We start from the raw sequence: 6,000 nt of genomic DNA on the forward strand, positions 1-6,000 counted from the left end.
TTCTACACTCCATAGATTAAGGTGTAGAGCTCTGCTGTTCCTCAAGGATTAATGCAAAGTACTACTGTTTTCTATTCAATTCATCTTAGTTCGCTTCCAAGATATTCATTCGTACTTCAACCTGAATGTGATGAACGTGACAATCATCATCATTCCCTATGAACGCGTGCCTGACAACCACTTCCGTTCTACATTAGATTGAATGAGTATCTCTTAGATCTCTTAATCGGAATCTTCGTGGTGTAAGCTAGAATGATGACGGCATTCAAGAGAATTCGGAAGGTCTAAACCTTGTCTGTGGTATTCCGAGTAGGATTCAATGATTGAATGACTGTGACGAGCTTCAAACTCGCGATTGCCGGGCGTAGTGACAGACACAAAAGGATAGTAAATCCTATTCCAGCAGGATCGAGAACCGACAGATGAATAGCCGTGCCGTGACAGGGTGCGTTGACCATTTTCACTGAGAGGATAAGATGAAACCATTGACAAGGGTGATGCCTCCAGACGATTAGCCGTGCCGTGACAGGGCATTTGGATCATTTTCCCGAGAGAAGACCGAAAGTAGCCATTGACAATGGTGATGTATCACATAAAGCCAGCCATGGAAAGGAGTAAGACTGATTGGATGAAGGCAGCAGGAAAGCAGAGGTTCAGAGGAACGAAAGCATCTCTATTCGCTTATCTGAAATTCTCACCAATGATTTACATAAGTATTTCTATCCCTATTTTATTAATTAATTTCGAAAACTCCATTACTATTTTATATCCGCCTGACTGAGATTTACAAGGTGACCATAGCTTGCTTCATACCAACAATCTCCGTGGGATTCGACCCTTACTCACGTAAGGTATTACTTGGACGACCCAGTGCACTTGCTGGTTAGTTGTGCGAAGTTGTGAACCATGGTATTGGCATCATGTTTTTGGCGCCATTACCAGGGAAAGAAAGAGCCATGAATTTTACATAATCAAAGTGTAATCACAATTTCTGCGAATCAAGTTTTTGGCGCCGTTGCCGGGGATTGTTTGAGTTTTCGGCAAGCTTTTGGTCCGGTAACATCAGTGCCAAGTTTGGATCCGGCAACAGCACCAAGTTTTTGGCGCCGTTGCCGGGGATTGTTCGAGTTTGGACAACTAACGGTTCATCTTGTTGCTCAGATTAGGTAATTTTCTTTTTATTTTGTTTTCAAAAATTTTTCAAAAATCTTTCAAAAACTTCTCATCTATTTTCGAAAAAAAAAATTTAAAAATAATATGTTTTCAAAAATATATTTTTCTTCAGAATTTTTAAGAATGAATTCTAGTGTTTCATGAAGCCTGGCTGGCTGTAAAGCCATGTCTAATTCTTTTGGACTGAGGCTTCCACTCATAAGTATATGAAGTTGGATGAAATATCAGCTGTTGTATACATGAGAGGTATCTATGTTTGCTGAAGCTTGGCTGGCCATTGGCCACGTCTAGTGTTTTGGACTGGAGCTTTCATTGAAAGCTTGGCTGGCTAGTGAGCCATGTCTAATTCCTAGACTGAAGCTTTAGACTAACAATGCAAGATTCCTGGAATTCATATTAAAAATTTTGGAATCCTTATTTTTCTTTTTTCTAAATAATTTTCGAAAAAAATCCAAAAAAATTAGAAAATTATAAAAATAAAAAATATTTCATGTTTCTTGTTTGAGTCTTGAGTCAAGTTGAAAGTTTGGTGTCAATTGCATGTTCATCTTGCATTTTTCGAAAATTTTCATGCATTCATAGTGTTCTTCATGATCTTCAAGTTGTTCTTGGTAAGTCTTCTTGTTTGATCTTTGCATTTGCATGTTTTGTGTTTTTTCTTGTTTTTCATATGCATTCTTGAATTCTTAGTGTCTAAGCATTGAAGAATTCTAAGTTTGGTGTCTTGCATGTTTTCTTTGCATTAAAAATTTTTCAAAAATATGTTCTTGATGTTCATCATGATCTTCATAGTGTTCTTGGTGTTCATCTTGACATTCATAGCATTCTTGCATGCATCACATGTGTTGATCTAAATATTTCATGCATTGCATCTTTTTAGTGTTTTTCTCTCTCATCAAAAAAATTTCAAAAATAAAAAAAATATATTTCCCTTTTTCTCTCTCAAAATTTTGAAAATTAGATTTGACTTTTTCAAAAATTTTTAAAATCTAGTTGTTTTTATGAGTCAAATCAAATTTTCAATTTGAAAATCCTATCTTTTTCAAAATCTTTTTCAAAAAAAAATAAAATCTTTTTCATTTTTCTTAGTTATTTTCGAAAATTATAAAAATATTTTTCAAAAATCTTTTTCTTATTTTTATCACATAATTTTCGAAAATAACATCAACAATTAATATTTTGATTCAAAAATTTCAAGTTTGTTACTTGCTTGTTAAGAAAGATTCAAACTTTAAGTTCTAGAATCATATCTTGTGATTTCTTGTGAATCAAGTCATTAATTATGATTTTTAAAAATCAAATCTTTTTCAAAAACTAATTTCAATCATATCTTTTCAAAAATATCTTCTTATCTTATCTTTTTCAAAAATTTGATTTCAAAATATCTTTTCTAACTTCCTAACTTCTTATCTTTTCAAATTTTGTTTCAACTAACTAACTAACTTTTTGTTTGTTTCTTATCTTTTTCAAAACTACCTAACTAACTCTCTCTCTAATTTTCGAAAATATCTCCCCCCCCTTTTTTCAAAATTTCTTTTTAATTAACTAATTATTTCAATTTTAAAACTTAATTTTCGAAAATCACTAACCTTTTTCAAAAACTATTTTCAAAAATCACTAACTCTTTTTCAAAAATTATTTTCGAAATTTTTCCTCTCTCATCTTATTCTATTTATTTATTCATCTACTAACATCTCTCCCTCACCCACCAAAAATCTGAACTCCCTCTCTCTCTCTCTCTGAGTTCAGATATTCTTCTTCTTTTCTTCTACTAACACAAGGACCTCTATACTGTGATATAAAGGATCCATATTATTATTATTTTCTCTGTGCCCTCTTCTTTGTCATATGAGCAGGAGCAAGGACAAGAACATTCTTGTTGAAGCAGATCCAGAACCTGAAAGGACCATGAAGAGAAAATTAAGAGAAGCTAAATTACAACAATCCAGAGATAACCCTTCAGAAATTTTCGAACAAGAAGAGGAGATGGCAGCCGAAAATAATAATAATGCAAGGAGGATGCTTGGTGACTTTACTGCACCTAATTCCAATTTACATGGAAGAAGCATCTCCATTCCTGCCATTGGAGCAAACAACTTTGAGCTGAAACCTCAATTAGTTTCTCTGATGCAGCAGAACTGCAAGTTTCATGGACTTCCATCTGAAGATCCTTTTTAGTTCTTAACTGAATTCTTGCAGATATGTGATACTGTTAAGACTAATGGAGTAGATCCTGAAGTCTACAGGCTCATGCTTTTCCCTTTTGCTGTAAGAGACAGAGCTAGAATATGGTTGGACTCTCAACCCAAAGACAGCCTAAACTCTTGGGTTAAGCTGGTCACGGCTTTCTTAGCCAAGTTCTTTCCTCCTCAAAAGCTGAGCAAGCTTAGAGTGGATGTTCAAACCTTCAAACAGAAAGAAGGTGAATCCCTCTATGAAGCTTGGGAAAGATACAAACAGTTGACCAAAAAGTGTCCTTCTGACATGCTTTCAGAATAGACCATCCTGGATATATTCTACGATGGTTTATCTGAGCTATCAAAGATGTCATTGGATACTTCTGCAGGTGGATCCATTCACCTAAAGAAAACGCCTGCAGAAGCTCAAGAACTCATTGACATGGTTGCTAATAACCAGTTCATGTACACTTCTGAAAGGAATCCTGTGAGTAATAGGACGCCTATGAAGAAGGGAGTTCTTGAAATTGATACTCTGAATGCCATATTGGCTCAGAACAAAATATTGACTCAGCAAGTCAATATGATTTCTCAGAGTCTGAATGGATTGCAAGCTGCACCCAACAGTACTCAAGAGGCTTCTCCTGAAGAAGAAGCTTATGATCCTGAGAACCCTGCAATAGCAGAGGTGAATTACTTAGGTGAACCTTATGGAAACACCTATAACTCATCATGGAGAAATCATCCAAATTTCTCATGGAAGGATCAAAAGCCTCAACAAGGCTTTAATAATGGTGGAAGAAACAGGTTTAACAATAATAAACCCTTTCCATCATCCACTCAGCAACAGACAGAGAATTCTGAGCAGAATCCATCTAGCTTAGCAAATCTAGTCTCTGATCTATCTAAGGCCACTGTGAGTTTCATGAATGAAATAAGGTCTTTCATTAGAAATTTGGAAGCACAAGTGGGCCAGCTGAGTAAAAGAATCACTGAAATCCCTCCTAGTACTCTCCCAAGCAACACAGAAGATAATCCAAAAGGAGAGTGCAAGGCCATTGACATAAGCACCATGGCCGAACCCAAAGAAGGAGAGGAGGACGTGAATCCCAAGGAGGAAGACCTCCTGGGACATCCAGTGAACAATAAGGAGCTTCCCTCTAAGGAACCAAAGGACTCTGAGGCTCATCTAGAGACCATAGAGATTCCATTGAACCTCCTTATGCCCTTCATAAGCTCTGATGAGTATTCCTCTTCTGAAGAGAATGAGGATGTCACTGAAGAGCAAACTGCCAAGTTTCTTGGTGCAATCATGAAGCTGAATGCCAAATTATTTGGCATTGAAACTTGGGAAGATGAACGTCCCTTGTTCACCAATGAACTAAGTGATCTGGATCAACTGACATTGCCTCAGAAGAGACAGGATCCTGGAAAGTTCATAATACCTTGTACCATAGGCACCATGATCTTTAAGGCTCTGTGTGACCTTGGTTCAGGAATAAACCTCATGCCCCTCTCTGTAATAGAGAAACTGGGAATCTATGGGGTGCAAGCTGCTAAAATCTCATTGAAGATGGCAGACAATTCAAGAAAACATGCTTATGGACAAGTAGAGGACGTGTTAGTAAAGGTTGAAGGCCTTTACATCCCTGCTGATTTCATAGTCCTGGATACTAGAAAGAAAGAGGATGAATCCATCATCCTAGAAAGACCTTTCCTAGCCACAGCAAGAGATGTGATTGATGTGGACAGAGGAGAATTGATCCTTCAATTAAATAAGGACAACCTTGTGCTTACAACTCAAGGATCTCTCTCTGCATCCATGGAGAGGAAGCAGAAAAAGCTTCTCTCAAAGCAGAGTCAACCAAAGCCCCCACAGTCAAACTCTAAGTTTGGTGTTGGGAGGCCACAACCAAACTCTAAGTTTGGTGTTGGGAGGTCTCAACAAAGCTTTGCACATCTGTGAGGCTCCATGAGAGCCCACTGTCAAGCTATTGACATTAAAGAAGCGCTTGTTGGGAGGCAACCCAATTTTTATTTATCTAACTATATTTTTCTTAGTTATATATCTTTATAGGTTCATGATCATGAGGAGTCACAAAATAAATATAAAAATTGAAAACGGAATAAAAAAACAGCAGAAGAAAAATCACACCCTAGAGGAAGCATCTGCCTGGCGTTCAACGCCAGAACAGAGCATGGTTCTGGCGCTGAACGCCAAAAATAGGCAGTGTCTGGGCGCTGAACGCCCAAAATGGGCATCATCTGGGCGCTGAACGCCAGAATTGCACCCTGGAGAGAAGCTGGCGCTGAACGCCCAGAACAAGCATGGTTCTGGCGTTCAACGCCAGAAATGGGCAACAAATGAGCGTTGAACGCCCAAAATGGGCACCAACCTGGCGCTGAACGCCTAGAGTTGTGTGCAAGGGCATTTTGCATGCCTAAATTGGTGCAGGGATGTAAATGCCTTGACACCTCAAGATCTGTGGACACCACAGGATCATCTCAGGATCTGTGAATCTCACAGGATCCTCACCCACCTCACCCTCACTCTATCCATTCATGATCATCCCTTCTATTTTCCATTCACCACTCACATCCATACACACTTCCCTCCATCTCCTCCATATCTTTTTCTTCTTCTTCTATT

At 37.9% G+C, this 6,000-nt stretch overlaps 1 non-coding gene across 1 annotated transcript; it reads right to left on the minus strand.

The window, feature by feature from the left end:
* Nucleotides 1-3,555: 3,555 nt before the first annotated feature.
* LOC148578415 (small nucleolar RNA R71) lies at nt 3,556-3,663 on the minus strand. Its single transcript, XR_015903394.1, has one exon. It is a non-coding gene; the product is annotated as a small nucleolar RNA R71 (small nucleolar RNA).
* Nucleotides 3,664-6,000: the final 2,337 nt, after the last annotated feature.

This window comes from Arachis ipaensis, chromosome B1, assembly GCF_059453495.1.
Source record: "Arachis ipaensis isolate K30076 ecotype BB chromosome B1, ASM5945349v1, whole genome shotgun sequence".
Lineage (NCBI taxonomy): Eukaryota > Viridiplantae > Streptophyta > Magnoliopsida > Fabales > Fabaceae > Arachis > Arachis ipaensis.